This window comes from Protopterus annectens, chromosome 8.part0 (assembly GCF_019279795.1).
Source record: "Protopterus annectens isolate FY-2018-M chromosome 8.part0, PAN1.0, whole genome shotgun sequence".
Lineage (NCBI taxonomy): Eukaryota > Metazoa > Chordata > Ceratodontiformes > Protopteridae > Protopterus > Protopterus annectens.
This window is the reverse complement of record NC_056741.1, coordinates 377098847-377117632: the sequence shown is the minus strand read 5'-3', so window position 1 is coordinate 377117632 and position 18786 is coordinate 377098847. Positions and strand designations below refer to the sequence as shown.

At 43.2% G+C, this 18786-nt stretch overlaps 1 protein-coding gene across 2 annotated transcripts in view; it reads left to right on the top strand.

Annotated features, from left to right (window-relative positions):
- LOC122808815 (C-type lectin domain family 2 member B-like) overlaps positions 1–18786 on the top strand; it is a 1263928-nt gene that overhangs the window by 929464 nt on the left and 315678 nt on the right. The window lies entirely within an intron of this gene.

The window sequence follows — 18786 nt, the reverse complement described above, 5'->3', positions numbered from 1 at the left end:
TGTTTTCTTTTTTACTAATGTATGTTTGCCTATGTCTTAAGTGATAAGTTAGTAAAAGTGCTAAAAAAATACAGTCTGTATGACAGCAACAATTTTTCTGGTACTGCATGCATGCTGTCGCATATGGGTGTAAGAACAGACCCAGAGAAAGTAATGGAATTGATTCTTTGACCTTCTTTTAGACTGGATCAGAAATTTGGAAGTGTGCCTATCACCAGTTCTTTTATCGCAGAGGGTTAAAGCCCTGGCTATGACCTAGATAATTTAAATTTAATTAATTTAATTAGCGATGCAGGCACATGCTGGAGCTGGTGTAAGAGAGATGAGGAATAACTTGGCTTTGCCTATTCTGCTTTCTTCAGGATTAGAGTTTGTGTCCAAGTATGCTGTATGGTGGAATCTGCATTAGAGACTGAAGATCACATGGGGGATGCTGTTTGCAAGAGGATCAAGGTCTTTGATTATCTCTAATGTTGACATGGACATACATCGCATAGGCCCTTTGCATGCCTATCCCCATGGATATTTCACATGTGCACAGAGTAGCCGTATCGCTTGCTTACAAAACCCCAACCCCTACATTGTGTGTGTGATAGCTCCCACTCTTAGCGTGCTGTGCTCTCACCTAGAAAAATGAATGGGTGGTAAAGGTGTCAACCTTAGAATGAACAACATTGGGCAGCCAGGAGGGATGAAACATAATGGTCAGAGGAGGGATTGGGCCAAACAAAAAAAAAAAAAGATGTGTTGATCACATCTCTGCTGGTTGACTGCATGATTCATTATTAAGTTATTTGTTGTCCTTCTACCCCCTACAAATCCCCATGAATAATTTTAGGTAATTTCTGTCTCTGGTCAGTCTCTTCCACCTTCCAGTTTCCTTTGTGATGGTCACAGTGGATACTCCAGCATTGCGATGAAGGAGAGCATTGTCAGACTAGGATGGGCCAAGGTGTTCACTTGTAGAGGCTAATTTGTATATAAACATGTTGGAGATGAATGTTGTACTTCATGCCGTACAGGCCTTCCAGGATTCTCTGCCAAGAGTGCCATACATGTGGACAACATAGTAGTAGTATGGTGAATAACTCAACAGGATGGATTTCATTCTTACCCCTTTTACCGGGAGTTAAAGTTAAAGCCATCTTCAAGATGTATCTACTAACACCGACTAATTTGCTCTAGACTGTTGTTTTGCTATACTTATATTACTGTGGTAAGGCTTGATTCCACTGCATTGTGCCCTTGCTAATTCTGGGGTTCACAGGCTATCTGCCCTTTCTTCTTCAAGATTTAACCGCCAACTCTTTCATCCACTTGTGAACTGTTATTGCGCTGTTCCTGCACTTGCACAATTGCTGTTTTATTGTTTTAAAGGCTCATTTTGGGACTGTTTTTTTTTCTGATGTTCTTTTTGTTTCACTGTTGCAGTCATCACATTATGCAGTAGCCCTCAGTCGGCCTGATTAACAAAGTCTTGAGTCCTGTGTCGGTTTCTGTCCCTTCTTCCATTATGTCAGGTCAGGAGTATAAAACATGCAGCCAATGCCATTACATCAGTCTTTCTTGCCATACGGTGCCCGAAGCGGAATCAGTTCACAAGTGCCGGTCGGCCGACTCCTGAAATTTTCGTTTTCGAGTTTTAGAACCAAAGTCTTCAACTAAAAGCTAAGTACCCCATTGGGAAAACTTTTTCTTGCTCCTTGCCGATGTCAGTAAAAGTTAATAATTGCATTTCTTATGGGAAGCAAATACCTCATAAAGATTTTCATTCGTATTGTATTCCTTATCTAGGCCCTGACCACGAAGTACCTTGCTGTCGGTTTTGCGCCTTATTTAATCAACGCACTATCCATCGTTGGTATATTTTCACCTCTAAATATTTTGGTTCTCGGTTCAGTTATCCAGAAATATTGTCGGTAAGCCATCCGACTACCGGAATTCCAAAAAAATGCAAAGATAAAGACAGAGACAGGCCGCCTAGCTCCAAAGCTGCCGATGACGCTTCTCCTAAGCCAGTCGCCAGTTCGCCGGTACTCATGAGGCACTTTCGCAGCCCCTGATACCTGCTACTTCTGATTCGCAGGCCTCTACTGAGACCTATTCGGAGTCCGGTATGCCGCGAGATGCTTCAACTGTAGAACCTGCAGATGTCTCTACCTTGGATGGTTCCGGAGCCGCTGTGCAGGCACCGGCTTCTGAGGGTGTATTCAGGCTTATGGACTTGCATATTAAACCGATGCCTCCTTCTTTAAGGCCTAAACCTCAAACCATGCTTAGAAAACAGACGCCCAGGCCACATGGTCAGGCCTCTATGCCTAAAAAACAAATGATAAGAATGGCTGAAGATCTTATAACTTTAATCAGGGGAAGCCAACTACCCTCTTCTAAGAGACCTAGGACTTTATTTGTTTATGAATCTTATGACCAGGATTCTGATTTTTCTGATTCTTCTGATGATCTGGATTTACCCTTATGTACTTATGAGGATTCTGATGCAGAGGACTCTATTCCTTCTGCTTCCCCTCCAGAGGATTTTTCTTTTGGTGAAACCTTGCACACTCTAAGGGAGCATTTCCACTGGGAAAGCCAGGATTTTTCTGATTCAAAAAAGGGGTTTAGGGATTTCTTACTCTTGCCTCAGCATAGGCCTTTAGCTATACCTCCTGTACTAGACATTGTTGATGATGCCTTTTTGGAATCTAGTTTGGCCCCTGAGACTTTGCCTCCTGCTCCCAGAAAACCTGACAGATATTACAGGATTCCTGATTCTCACAAGTTCCTTTTTAAAAATCCTATTGCGGATTCAGAGACTATTTCACAGGGACCCAAGGGCATTAAGGCTTCTTCTGCCAAAAACCCTACCCCTTCTGATAGAGACTCCAGGGCACTGAATAGATGGGGTAAGAAGGTTTACACTTCTGCAGCCTTGGCCATTAGGGCCTTAAACTGTCAGTTTCATATGTTAGAGTATCAACAGCATATTATTGGTTTGCTTAAACAGAAAATTATGTTGATTCCTGACTGTGCTGAAAATAAGGAATTACAGGACTTAATGCATTCTGCTGAACAGGTTGGAAGACATACTTTGCAATGTGGGTTTGATTCTTTAGAGGCCTCTTGCAGGGCTGCTGTCACTGGGTCTGAACTCAGAAGGCATGCTTGGCTTAAGAAGCAATCTTTGCCTGATCATGTTAAAGCTAAACTGTTGGATGCTCCCTTAAATTAGGACCGCCTGTTTGGCAACAAAGCTGAGGAAGTTCTTAAAAAGATGGAAGATAAAGCTATATTGATGCAAACTGTTAAAGATTTCTTACAAGTTCAGCCTCCAAGATTTAGTAGGCATTGGCCCTCTAAGAATTGGTCCTTTCCGGCACCTTCCAGGCCTTCTCAATCCAAACCCAGGCACCGCAGAAACCCCAGGTTTCAGTCCCAGGGTAAGCAAAAGACTAAGCAGTGGGGGGCTTCCACTTCCAAATCTGGGAGTAGTAAGACTCCCCCTATGGAAAACTGTCTCAATGACTTGATTTTAAAACTTCCAAGCACTTCTCAGCTGAATGCTCCTTTAGGAGGAAAGATTGGTCTGCAGGCCAAAAACTGGGAACTCATTACCCAGGACAAATGGATTTTAAATATAGTGTCCCAAGGATACAGATTTCACTTCCACACGTTACCAGCACCAAGCTGGTGGCCAGATCTACCCCCAAATCATTGGGCAGAGGCCCAAAATCAAGTATTCTCTCTTTTAAACATAAAGGCTATTCAAACTGTACCAGAAGAGGAAAAAGGACTAGGTTTCTACTCAAGACTTTTCCTGGTACCCAGAAAAGACAATTCATGGCGTCCTATTTTGGACCTGTCTACTCTAAACACCTTTTTGATGATTCCAAGATTCAAGATGCTGACTCTTCACCAGTTGCTTCCTATGCTAGGAAAAGATGTATGGATGGTAACACTCGATTTAAAGGAAACATACCTGCACATCCCTGATGACCTGACATCATGGAAGAAGGGACAGCAACCGACGCCGGACCTAAGACTTTGTTAATCAGGCCGGCTGAGGGCTACTGCAAGCAGATAACCCAAATGTGATGACTGCAACAGTGAATACACTCAAACAGCTACATTTATGGTAAGTGTACACAACTGTACTTTTTATTTTATGTTCTTCAGTGGCATTCTTATCATTTTTTTGCATTGACATTTGCTAGTTAACGTTGATTTTATTAATTGTTTTACTTGTTTTATGGATTGTTATATTCTTATTGTGTTTTGTCATTCAGAGTTTTTATATTTTTAGTCTCACACCATGTCTGAATTGATATGTCATTACTTTATAGCAAATCAGTGTTATAGACCCTGCATTCTTAAATATCATGTAGATTCGCACCATCTGTTTTCCAGCTTTGTGTGCACCTTCACTTACTACCTAGGCATCAAAGAAGACGTCACCATCTCTTTTCAGTTGATCAGTTTTGGCATATACCAGCTCTGAGGTGGTGGACCCAATACTACTTTCCTGAGGACAACTGTCCTAGTTCATGTCTCTTCACAGTACCCAGGGTCTTCTTGAACCATCAGGAGTAGACTATAGGGACCCGCTCTCCTATAACCCTTCTTTGGGCTTTGTACACTAATGCAAGGTTAATACACAATAAGACTGGCATTGCTGTGACTTGTTGCATGATAATAGCTCTTACTTTTATAACCGAGACTTAGTTGGACGAGAATTGTGGCTGTCATCTGGTTGCAGCCATTCAACCTGGTATCTCGTTTATACATTGCCCTTGTAGGGGTAGGACCATGGGTGTGGTTGTAGTATGTAGTAATAATAAACTTAGAATATCCACGGTGGACACCAGAGAGACTGATTCCTTTGGACATGTATTGCAGGAGCAGGCTGCAGGGTTCTCCTTGTCTGTCACTCACCAAGAGGCCATGCCTTCACGAGTTTGCGGACTTCATCGTCAACTCAGTTTTGGGTAACCAGCTCATAGTAATGTTAGGGGACTTTAATATCTGGGCCAACAATGAAACAGTGTCTCCTGCTAATGAATTTAATTGTATTATGAAAGGTTTTGGATTTCTTCATCTTAATGTCTTTGCAACACATAATCATGGGCATAAATAGGGTTTGGTCATTTGGATTTAGTACTCACGGATCTATTGGTGGAACCAGTTTTGTGGTTTGACCATTTTGTAGTCCACATTGATTTACAGTTGCCTAGTTGTAATCTCCCTGATCTTGTAGTTCGTAACATCAACCACATTACTGGTGATCCTTTTTCAGGCATACTCAGTTCGTCCTGGAGAATGGTGCCAGTGCAATGGATGTCCTTATCAAGAATTATAATAAATCTTTATGTCAGGCTTTGGACTCCACAGTCCAAGGTTGTGTCTGCACTGTCCCTACCAAGTGTAGTGAACCTTGGTTTGATGCTTCTCTTCACTCATTGTGTAGAGCTGAGTGTATTTTGGAATATAACTAGTGATGGGCAGGCTAGAGAAGTGACAAAATTGAGATTAATGAACATTATTCCATTTATCGGTAGAGCAAACCGGTAAGAAGTCAGAGTTCCTGTCAAGGGAGATCTCTTCAATGACTAATCAACTGGCAATGCTTTTCTGGATAGTAGAGAGACTGTACAATGGGCGGCCACAGTGGTGCAGCGGTTACCGTTGCCCCCTCACAGAAGAAGTTCTCCGGTTCGATTCTCGGCTGGGGTGCCTTCTGTGCAGAGTCTGCATGTCCTCCCTGTGGTCACGTGGGTTTCCACCGGGTGCTCCAGTTTCCTCCCACATCCCAAAGACATGCTGTAGGTGGATTGGACACTCTAAATTGGCCCTAGGTGTGTGTGTGTGTGTGTGTGTGTGTGTGTGTGTGTGTGTGTGTGTGTGTGTGTGTGTGTGTGTGTGTGTCTGTGTGTGTGTCTGAACCAGAAGACTTTTGTCAGCCTCAGAAAGTCAACAGTTGTTCACTTCTTTTGTGACATGACTGTTTCCATCATGTTTGCCTTCCCTCGGCTGACCCCAAGGGTAGCTCATTTTATCCTTCCTTTCCCTTATGTACATCTTGGTTGGTGGTCAATATTCATGATTTTTTGTGAGTTCACTAATGTGTCCTTTAACTTGTGATTAACAACGTGCAGGTTGGATCCTAGTCCTTCTATGCTAGCAGTAGCCAGGTTTATTGTACTGAGTCTGGTGATTTATCAGATTTTAGGTGTCTCTGAGAGATAAAGTCTTTCCTTTATCTTTGAAGGAAGCATTCATTATCTCAACTCCTAAGGAACTATCTTCAGACACAGTTAATTTGAATAATTCCTGCCTCCTCTTTAACCTGTCATTTCTTGTGAAGTTTATTGAGAAAGGTGTTCATAACCAGCTAGAGACCTCAAAGTTAGTGGCCTGATGGATCCTTTCCAGTTAGGATTTTCTATTCACTATAGTACTGAAACACAGGCTTGTTAATGGCCTTCTGATGACAAGAAACCAGGGGTGCTATACAGTGTTAGTCATCTTGGATCTCACTACAGCATTTGACAGAGTAGACCATGGGATTCTACTAGATCAATTTTATCTTACTGTGGGATTACCACTATGATTTTGGACTTATTACCTAACTGTATTCAAGGAATCTGTTCAAGACTCAGTTTTTCATCCCAGTATAACATTGAATGCAAAATTCCACTTTTCTGTTTCACCCCTTTGTTATCCAGGTCTATATTATGATATTGCATGCTCAGAAGAGTGAACGACACATAATCGACCCCATGTAAGCGAAAGCTTACAACGTCAAAACCTCAGAACAGCGATTTTTTTTCCAAGGGAAAAAATCGCTGTTCCAAAACAAACAAAAAAAAAACTGTAAAACATTACATAATGTGGGGGGCTGTGCCCCCCACACATCCCCCTACTTAAATATACCAACTCCGAGATCGCACTACAGTACCAAAAAGGCAAAGTAGCGAAAGGGGCCAAATGAATTCTGTCCCAGGGAAAGAATTTGCTGAAAAGCCACTTCGCTATTTTGCCTTTTCACGCTTTTCAGTTTGACAAAGAAGCATTTGACAACCTGCGTCTGCGACAGCGTAATAGGGAGCCTTGTTATTCTCTGTGTATATGCTCCCTGCAGGAGATTTATTAAGGAAAAGGGGTCTGCAGTTCCATAGTTACACAAACAATACTCAGATCTATTTTTCCTCTCCCCAAGAAGGTATGGCTTGTATCATTCCCTGAACTGAAAATTCTGAGTCCATTTGTGCTTGGCTCACTAATAATCAGCTAAAATTGAACACCACTAAGACTGAGGTCAAGGCTGCTCATGCACTTCTGACAAATTCTTCTGTCATACCTTTGCCTAACTACATTGTGTACGGCTTTGATAAGTTGGAATTTGTTAGCAAGGTGGGGAATCTTGTCATTATTCTTGACTCATGGCTTAGACTTTTGGACCAGATGTTGGTTGCAGTAAATTTATCTTCTTTCCATCTAAGAAACATATTCAGGATTAAGCACCTAATTCAATGAAATGATCTTTTGATTGTTGTTCATACCTTGGTCTCCTCCAGATACTTCAGTGCCCTGTATCATGGACTGTCTAATACTGAATTTCCTCATTTACAGAGGGTGCAGAATTTTACATCCTGGTTACTTACTGGTACATTTAGTTATCAACATATTATGCCTGCATTGTGTATTCTGCATGGACTCCCTTTCTTATATAGGACCATCTTCAGGATTCGTGACCTGGGTCCCTGCTATCTGAATGAGATTATCATGCTTTGTTACCCTGACCATGTTAACCATGGTTAAGGTGTTTGCCTTACAAATGCAGGGTGCAGGGTTTGAGTCTCACAAGGGATAATTGGCTAGGCTTAAAATGGCTCGCAAGAGCAGTTAGCTTAGCACTAACCTATGAACCTATGAGCCTAGAGGCCATTACTGTGCTTAGGGAATGGACTATATGTTAAATTGTTAGGGTGGGAGGGTGGCCTAATGGTTAAGGTGTTTGCCTTACAAACACAAGGTGCAGGGTTTGAATCTCACAAGGGATAATTGGCTAGGCTTAAAATGTCTCGCAAGGGCAGTTAGCTTAGTACTAATCTATGAACCTATGAATAAGTTTTTCACTCTGCATCTGAGGAGTTGCTAGCAGTTCCAAGAGTCAACCATGTGAATTCAGGCTTCTGATCTATTACCTGGCCCTGTATCAGTGAAACTCAACAACTCAGTGGCTTTGTTAATTATTCTTCCCTAGCTAGTTCCATGCAAGCTTCACATACATATTTATTTGACGTAGCATATAATAGAGAGGAAATAATATAATTGTTGTTATTTTTCAAGTCCTGTCCTTTAATTGTTCTTTTATATCACATTATTTTCTTTACATTGTAATAGTGTATTGGTAAAAAGCACTTTAACACATTTGAACTTGAACTTGAGTGAACCATGTCCTCCAGTCACTTTTTAGTTTCTGCTCACAGTCCTGGGGAGATCAGCTGTTTAAAGGGCAAGCTGAATTTTTTTTGTCTGATACATCAGGAGTGATTCCTCAATCCAGTAGTAGTACTAAGTGTGTCCTCTCACTTGAGGAAGCCTTACTGTGACCATTTTGCATCCCTGTCTAACACCAAAAGTAGGAACTTTTTTCCCCCTGATAGCCCTACTGTGGAAATGGCTCAGTGGTTCTGTAGTTCTGATGTGGCCCACAGGTCTCATTTATCCGTTTCTGCCCTTCCCCTTACTTCCCTGATTCATTCAGAAAATAATTCCACAAGAAGCCAAGTCATTCTAATAGCATCTTTTTGGCACAGGGTAGTTCGCTGTGTAGTAGCCTCATTTTATGGAGATCCCTTTGTGTCTGAAGATGTTCAGAACCCTCCTGCCACAGCCAGACCTTCACTTCATGATCAACAATGCTTCTTACCCTCCAGGTTCATCCAGATCATTGTTTCTACTCAAGAAGATGCTACAGGGGAATTGAACAAGGATGACCATCATCAGTTTGTATGGTTAGCCTCTTCTAAGAGACCGCACTCCTTTCCTAGCTTTGTTTCATGTCTGCTGGATTTCTGTGTCACATCTTCAGTTATAGTTCCATTAAGGCTTTTAGCTGTTATACCTAATTTCCATCTGTGGGTATAAAAAAATGTTGGCATTGTTCAGGGTATGCAAGACCTTTCTTAAGAGAAACTTTCAACTCGGGTCCCTCTTTAAGGACACTGTTTCACATTGGAGCCTGAACCTCATGTTGGAAAACTCACCTTTGCCTCCCTTCAAATCAATACATAAAGCAGATCTTTTTAAAGTTTTTAAGTTTTTTTTATTCCAAATGGACTCTTTATTCTTTTTCCAAAAAAAAAAAAAAAACTAGCTTCATTACAGTCAATGCAATGCAACACTGTGCATTCTACATGCATAATTCACATATTCTTACTTGCAGCTGGTCTGTTGTTTTACCTTTAGTTTATACCTCTGCTTTAAATTTACATATCAGACACAGCCTAGTACTAGGGATCACAACTCTGGGCTATGCAGATCTGTTTCCTTGCTTCATTAATACATCTTCAGACATACATTTATCAGTTATGATTTAACTGGTATTACAGAATCAATATTATTTCTTCTGATGTTGTCAGTCTTCATTTATCCTTGACATATGGGTTTGGTTCCAAATATCTGAACCGACTCGGCCGTTACTGTTGCCTGCGAGAACCAAAAACTCTCAAGCTTAAGTCCTCTCCAAACTACTTTTGATCTTGTATGACACTTGCCTGTGGCAGACACGTCACCAGCTAGCTCTCGAGCTAAATGTTATTTTATTCCTTTTTTATTTCTAAACTCTGTCTTGATATAAAAAATTTTCTTTAGTAGTTTTTGCGTTATTGTAATTTCTCTTTAGTGTACCCTATTTTCAATAGCTGTTTACCTCTCCTCTCCGTTTTTTCTTTTACACTTTGGTGTATTCTTTCCTACCATTGTTGGTAGCTTTCTGTACCTTTGGTTACACTGTTCTGCCATTCTTGGTAGTCTTTATCCTTCCCCCTTTCTACTATCTTAAAAAAAAAATAGTAGTGTACGTTTTCTGTTGTACACTTTGGTGTATTCTTAACTACCATTCCTAGTAACCTCTGTACCTTCAGGTACTATTTTCTACCATAGTTGATAGTCCCTTTTCCCCCCATTTTTCTCCTATCTATGTCTGCCGGCTGATTTTGGTTTTGTTTATAGTGTGTCTGTGTGTGTTTATGATTCTCATTGCATGAATCATGGATGATAAAGGCAAAGGCACTTCTGGATTTAAGAAATGCCTTGAGTGTGGCTGTAAATTCCACAATTCTGATGGGAACTCTCTCTTTCTGTTTACTGCCTGGGCCTAGTGCATTTACAGGAAGACTGTTCCATCTGTCATGGTTTCAGTCACCAGGCCCTGGTGGAAAGGAAGAGCAAACGGTTATTAAAGGGAATGATGAAATCTGCCTTACAGGATGCCATCTCTGATCATGACAGTAAAAGTAAAACGGATATTTCTTCTCCATCTTCATCTTCCTCCTCTTCAAAAACTGAAAAACCTAGGAAAAAGAAGTCAATCAGTGCCAGCTTCTCCTTCGGCTCTGACAACTAAAAGACTTAAAATTTCGGTTCTCTCTTCCAGTGCAGAACCAAGAGTAACCTTAAAGGACACTTCGGCACTGACCTCGGTACAAAAGGCTTCTCCTCCACCGATGCTAAAGTCATCGGCACAGACCAAAGACCAGACTACAGCGCAGATAGTCTCTGTGCCATCTCCCACTCCGACACTGATGGCTTTGGTGTCAATGGAAAATATTGAATTCTCATTTATTGATCATCCTAGGATAAGATGTTCCCCATCTATAGATCCTTTTGCAGGTCAATTACCTTGTCCTTTTTTGGAATGACCAAAATCCCCCTTCTACCCAGTCAAGTCATTCCACCAAGAGTTTAACAAAATTGGATGTGTTGAGATTGGTGGATCAGCTCCTTATGGCGAGGGGAATTCCAGCTTTGTCCTCGGTTCCAGCCCCTTCTGAAGCTGGAACCCTTCCTTGCTTGACTCCAACTACTCTTCCGCCTCCAACCTTCTTTGAAGCCTTGGAGATCCCAGCTACAAATTTCCCAGTGCCAACTGTTTCAGTCCTGGCTAGATCTCCGTCTCCGGTGCCGATTCCCACCCTGAGTTCTTCAGCTGTTTTGGATCTGGAGACCTCTCGGGTTGTGGCTGTGCTGTAGATTCTGGGAAGCAGGACTCAACTCCTGTATTTTTGGAGACCTCTCTGCACCTTGGGGTTTTGTTGTGTGTTAGCTCGACCCCGGCTTTGACCTTGAGAGACGGTCTGTTCGGAGTTGAGGGGGGGCATGGTTCCGAGGCAGTCTTTTGTGGTTCTGGGCTCCCTTCCCTCTTTGGAGGGAGCAGCTTTCCAGGACATGGAGAGGGCTATGTACACCATGGACGTTCAGTTGGCTCCATCCCTGTCAGAGCAGTTTCCCAGTCCTTCCCCTCATCCAGAGCTTCAGCCACTTCCAACACCTAGACAATGAGCTCTGAAACTGCAGGAGTCACTTATACAGGTGTTGTCTTTTTCTGACACCTCCCCAAATCATCCCGCTGACGGAGTTCCTCAGAAGAGGAAGTGTAAGAGAAACACATAGATTCCCCAGAGGAGTCCATCATGGAGGACACTGATTATGATGAAGGGGAGGGTTCCCCATGGTCACCCCCAGAAGTCTTTTTCTATGGAGACATCCCTGAGATCCTTGAGCAGAGGGGTGGCTGGACATTCCAAAAGCCCTCTTCATAGGAATCGGTGTACCTACAGGCTTTCAGTGCTTGACCATCTACCTCTTGGGTAACTCCTGTTGCTGAAGAGCTCATCAAGTTGATTTTGCAGTGGGCGTGGAAGGCTCCAGACACTGTTGAGCCCATCCCCAGACAAAATTCTAACTGCACCTGAGGATCATCAATTTTGGGCAAAGGGATTGACGGTAGATGCCATGGTGGTAGCGGCAGCCACAAAAACGGAACGGGAAGAGGAAAGTTCCAGTATCCATCATTCTAACAAAGAGTCTCGGACGATGTATAGGTTTGGCAGGCGGGTTTATGCTTCATCAACCTGTACATTATGGTCTTTGAAGTTTATGGCACAATTCACCAGACTTCAAAGGGATCTGATTAAAGAGTTATCAGATACCCTGGCAGGAGCCATATCTGATGAAGTCCAAGATAAGGTTGCTTCTCAGCTGGCCACCCTAGACTCCATTTCAAATTTGTCCATGAGACTCATAGCACATGCAGCAGAAGGGACTTCTGGAGCAGTGGGATCTGGCGTAACCATAAGGAGACATGCCAGGATGCACTTGTGCGAATTTGCGGAGCCATTTAAGTCTTCATTCATCAATGCCTTCTTTTATGGATCATCCCTTTTTGGCCCTAAAGTCCGAGAAACTTTGTCCAGGTGTGAAAAGGATGGAAGGACCCTTTCTGCAGTGGGCGTATGTTTTACTAATCTCAACTGTATTATTCTAGGAACCAGAAGAGTGGGAAAATGCTGCACCAACACTCCTGGCTTCAGATAACTTTGGATGTTTGGGTGCAGAGGATCATTACCAGAGGCTACACTATACCCTTCCTTGTACCCCCTCACAAATACAAGAAAATCCCCGACATTCCACCGACATTCAGAGGGAATCTGCAATATTAGAATCTAAAAACTGATAGTAAAAAGAGTCATCCAAGAGGTCCTGCCAGACCAGATAGACTCCAGGATTTACTGAAGTTTCTTTTTAGTGTCAAAAAATACAGGGGACTGGAGACCAATTTTGGATCTAAGTATTTTGAACAAATCCATTCTACAGACGAAATTCCGGAAGGTCACGGTTCATTCTGTTCTCCCATTTCTAGGGAAAGATGATTGGATGTGCTTGATAGATCTTCAGCATGCATATAATCACATAAAAATGGACAAGTGCTCCAGGAGATTTCTCTGCTTCTGGCTGGGAGCCAGTCATTATCAGTTCAGAGCTCTGCCATTTGGTCTCACCACAGGCCCCAGGGTGTTCACCAAATGCATGACAGTAGTAGCAGCTCACTTGAGACTGCACGGATTCCGAGTGTTTCATTAATTAGACAACTGGCACATTACCACTCCTACCAGGGGTCTCCTAGAACAAGCAAGAGACTATGTTCTCCAGCCCTGCGTCAATCTGGGGATTATTGTAAATTAGAAAAAATCACATCTGACACCAACACAAACTTTAGAGTTCGTAGGAGCGTTTCTAAATACCAATACTTGCATAGCCTCTCTACCATATCTAAGAATGCAAAAGGGCCCAAGTGCAAAAAATTGAAAAAAGCAAGAGAGTAGCCACATGACTAGTCTTACAAGCCTTAGGTTCGATGGCAGCGGCCATATCATTAGTTTCTCAAGCAAGATTTCACATGCAAATTCTACAGTGGCTCCTAGCATCTCAGTGGTCTACACTGCATCAACCAATCTCAGATCAAATTTTGACTAACAACCATTACAAGAAAGATTTAGCTTGGTGGATTAATTCAAAGAAAATTGTCTTGGGCCGCCCCTTTGTTTCATGTCAACCCCAAGCCAGCGTGACCACAGATGCCTCCCAGATGGGGTTAGGGGGCATTATCTGGGCAAGACCGTCCAAGGCAGTTGGTCCCCCATGAAAGCTGACTTGCATGTCAGTGTTCTAGAGATAAGGGCAGTGCTTTTAGTGTTGCAGGCTTTTCAAAGTGCTCTCCCTGTTGGAACGATTGCGATTCAAAGAGACAATGTGTCAGTAGTTTGGTACATCTACAAGCAGGGAGGAACCAAGTCTTACCCCCTTTGTCGAGAAGCTCTCAGAGTTTGACAATGGCCAATCTCTTCCAACCGCTTTCTAATAGCAATGCATATTTCAGGGAGTTCCAGTGTGACAGTAGACAAACTGAGAAGATGCATTCTTCTCCCTCACGAGTGGTCTCTCAATCCCAAAGTGACGGAAAAGATTTTTTGTTGCTGGGCCTAGCCTTGCTGCAACCTATTTTCATTGCCCCTGAACAACAAGCGCAGCATCTACTTCACCCTGATCCCCCCGCCGGGGGAGTCCCCAAGAGACGCTGTTATGCACAATTGACCCTCCGGACTTTTGTACACCTTTCCTCCAATTCCTTTAATTCCCCAATTTCTAAAGGAAGAAATCAGGTTGAAGAACAAGATAATCCTCATTGCTCCCTTTTGGCTTCAACAGATTTGGTTCCCCTTTGTCCATATCCAATTCAGTAACCATGGACTATGGACCTAGATCTAGATCTCGTATCCCATCCAGACGGATTAGTTCTCCCAAACTTTCAAAACCTCAAGTTCAGGGCTTGGCTTCCCCAGTTCCATTGATTGCCAGGTGTAATAAACTTTGTTCCCCAGTTCATAGGATTGTTTTGGCCTCCCATAAGCCTTCCACTAGATAACTCTATAATAGTAAATGGAGGAGATTTTCCTACTGGGCTCGTAATAATAACATTGACCCCTTCTCTGCTCCTATCGATGAAGTCTTAGAATTTTTAGTTTTGCTCTTTGAAGCAGGGGCCTTTTCCTCTGCTGTCAGGGTTCAGCTAGCAGCTATTTCAGACTTTCATAATGGACTTAAAATATTCATTAATTTCTCATAAACTTTGTAAAGCATTCTTAAAGGGGACCCTGATGTTAAAACCTCCATATAAGGATCCAGTTGCACCTTTGGATTTAAACGTAGTGTTACTGACAATAGTGCATTCCCCTTTTGACCCTGCTGCTGACTGCAACTTGAAATTCTTGTCTTGGAAAACTATGTTTGGTAGCGATTACTTCTGCTAGAAGGATTTCAGAAATTCATGTTCATCTTGCAAGCCATCATATTTGATATTTCACAAAGATAAGGTTTCCTTGAGAATCAGCCCTTCCTTTTTACCAGAAGTGGTGTCAGAGGTGAATATCAATCAGACAATCAGTTTACCAGTGTTCTTTCCCAATTGCTCAAACAAAGGTGAATACTGTATGCATTTATTAGATGTACATAGACAATTGTGCTTCTGTCTTCATAGAACAAAAGACATAAGGAAAGCTGACCAACTGTTTGTTTCATTTTTAAGTACTAGATTGGGTAAGCCAGTCTCCAAAGTTACCTTATCTAGATGGCTCAAGGATTGTATATCCTTCATGTACAACAAAAGGAAAGTTGAATTACCTGGGCCTGTTAGGGCACACACTACTAGAGCCGTAGCTACTTCAGCAGTTTTTCATTGTAAGGCTTCTATGGATGATGTTTGTGCAGTGACATCGGCTACTCCACATACCTTTATTACTCATTACAAATTGAATTTTGGTCAATAGCAGAAGAGTGGCATTTGGTTCTATGGTGCTCAGGAATATCCTTCCATGAGTCCTCCCAAGATCTAAGATAGCTGGGGACTCTGCCCCATATCTCAAGGATAAATGAAGATTAACAACATCAGATACGTTATGTGTTTACTACAATGTTCCATCTGTGTTGTCCATCTTCATTTATCCTTGACTCTCCACCCCCCTGCCATTCAGGCCTTTTGGTGGAACGAATTATGGTCCTAGTTATACATTTTTTCTTATCTGTCACCAGATATGCTCTCAATAAAGGCGTTATTAGGGTTATGTCTTCATTCATTTTCTATCTGCAAACTCAATCTGAGGTAATTTGGACAGGAGCATTGTGGGTAGGACTTAAGCTTGAGAGTTTTTGGTTCTCGCAGGCTGTAGTAACGGCAGAGTCAGTTCTGATATTCGGAACCAAACCCATATGTCAAGGATAAATGAAGATGGATAACACAGATGGAAAGTTATGGTAAGTACATAACTTCTTTTTTTCCTCCATTTCCTAACACACTACACATTCATTACCTACTTGTCTATTGACAGCGTAATTCAGAACTATTTACAAAATCCTCTCCCCACCTTATTTACTGCATACATTTTTTAGGATGTCTTTTCCATCTTCTTATCTTCTTACGGGTCTATATTATATGAACGAAAGTTCATATAATCGAACGCTGTAATGTGTGAAAATCCCGGAAATCGAAAACAATATTGTGAGGGTCTGTGCCCCCCACCCCCCACACCCCCCCGCTAAATATATATTCCAAGTCCGAGATTGCACTACACTGAGAAAAGGGCAAATACTCCAGTCTTCACTGTACTGCGACCTCACAGCACGCATCTCGATTTCCGGGATTTTCGCTAATTTGATTATATGAACTTTCAGTCATATACTAGGTTCATAGATTGTACTAGGCTATCTGCCCAAGGGCATTTACAAGCCTAGCCAGAGTGTGTCGGCTTTCACTGCCCCATTGATTAATTAACTGATCCTCTGTCAAGCAGAGCCAATGAAGTGATCCCAAGGATGTATTTTCTGTTACCCATCCACTCATCAAGGTTTCTCTTGAAGAGTGTTAGTGAGGGGCTCTGCCTGATGTAATTTGGAATTTTGTTCCAAAGCATGGAGAGTCTCTGTGACAGGAATCTATCCCTCCAGCATGTTCTATTTATTGTTGTGGCGAGGTTTAGCTCACTAGAGCGCGTGGCTCGCAGTGACTTGGATTTCTTTAGGTGGAGCATGTGCATCAATTCTGAGTTGGACATGGCTTTGTAAGTCAGGCAGAGATCACCTCTGAGTAAGCGATATGCCACTGAGTACAGCTGGAGTTTTTTCAGTCGGGCTGCATAGGACATATGTTTGAGACCAGTAATCCTCTTGGTGAGGTACTTTTGTTGTCTTTCCAGCTGCTGGAAGTGTCTTGTGAGGTACATCCCAAATGGGGCATTGTACTCTATGATGGGTCTAATGAGTGACGAGTAGAGGGGCACTATAACCTCTGTATTTCTAGATGCGAACCCTTTAGTAATTAGATGGGCCACATAGAAGGATTTCCTAACTACTTTGGCAATATGATTGTCAAAGGAGAGATTACTATCTACCTGGGTCCCCAGATCTCTTATTACCTCTTCTGTATTAAGGGGGCAGCCACCTATGTGGTAATTCGTGGGTGTTTTGTTTTTCCCAAACGGGATGACTATGCATTTTTTGGCATTTTGCTTGAGGCCATGACTTTGACACCAGGTGTCCGTCTCAATAAGGCCCTTTTGGAGGATGTCCGTATCAGCCTGAGAGTCAGTTATGGCTCTCAGATGTTATGTGATCCTATCTCGCCTACATTCTGAATGATGGGTTCGGAGCCGATCCCTCGGCTCCGACTCGGCACGCTTATGCCAAAGAGCGAAGTCTCTTATTGGCTGAGCTTACTATATCCCAGGATGCACCACCATCAGTCCCCCAGATCTCGTTTGCCGCTTAACTGCAAGGACGTGGTCTCGAGCTGGCTGGGCTGAGTAGCTTTTATTAACTACTTTTTCTGTCAGTTTTTGTGCTTGTATTTCACAAAAGCCGTTTTAACGGCTATTGCTGCCTATTGCTGCCTGTTGTGTACGATTGAGTAGTGGAATTTCTTGTGTGTGATTGGGTAGAGTTTGTTTCGGCCCCCCTTTCAATCCAGGGCCTTTTCGGTCAAACTGTATAACTGAACTTTTTAGTGTTTTAAAGTTCCCGGTTATTACACCTAAGGTTGTGTTTTACACTGTTTCTGTAAGCCTTCGGTTTTTTGTCATAAGCGATTCTACAGTTGTTAAATTTCCTGTCAGAAATTGTTTAACATCATGTCTCAAGCCCCTAGGCCTTCGGGCTTTAAAAAATGTACTAAATGTGCTTTTAAGATGTCTGTTACTGATGACCATCTACTTTGTGTTTATTGTTTAGGGGCAAAGCACTTGCAGGAGTCATGCAGCGTATGTCACGCTTTTTCCTCTAGGGTCCTCCAGGAGAGGAAAAATAAATTAATTCTTAAAGGGTTGATTAAACCCTCTTTTGAAGAAGCCTTGTCTTCGCTCCGACTCCTGCCAAAAGAAAAGGGCTTGGCTCCGACCAGTCCGTCGGATCCGACTGCCAAGAGACCTAGGTAGGCCTCTCCTTCGGCTCCAAAGACTTGGAGCCGAGGTCGAACGGTCTGCCTCGATGCCTCCAGTATCGACTCCTCGGGCTTCGAAGCCGATGGCTGGGGCATCGAGAGGCGGTTCACCTTCGACGGCTCCACTGCTCTCGGTGCCGACAAGGGTCGCCCGCTCAGACACTTCCTCCTCAGGGCCGAAGTCTACCTCGGCACCGATGGAATCTGGTGTGTGTGTTTCCTCGGCGCCGATTCTCATCGAGTCGCCTCGGAGCCGGTCCCCTAGTCCCTTGGGGCCGAGGGAGAGGTCTTCTCGAACCCGTTCTGTTTCCTCTCGGTCTTCGAGAATGTCGGATTCTGATATAGACAGGGTGCTCCAAAGACTTTTCCAGTCCCCAGTCTTCCAAAAATTTGTTTCGGCTCCGACCCAGTTGGCTTCGGAGCCGATGGCCATGACCCACCCCATTGCTATTCCTCCTCCGACTGCTTCGGCCTCGTCGGAGCAGGTGCTCTTGGAGCCGGTGGAGATCTCAGGGTCGGCTCCGACCCTTACTCCAACCCGGGCCCTCGGGTCCGAGTTTGGTACGCTGGACTTCTTCGGCTGGACCCGAGGGTGATGTTTGGGACCGATGCTTTCGGTTCCGAGCCTCCTCTCGGTGCTTGCTGCGGGACTTCCGTCTACTATCATGGCCCGGAGACTGGACGCTCCCAGGATTCTGGAGGTCCGGCTTTCAGAGCCATGAGGAGTGCCTTGGCCAAAT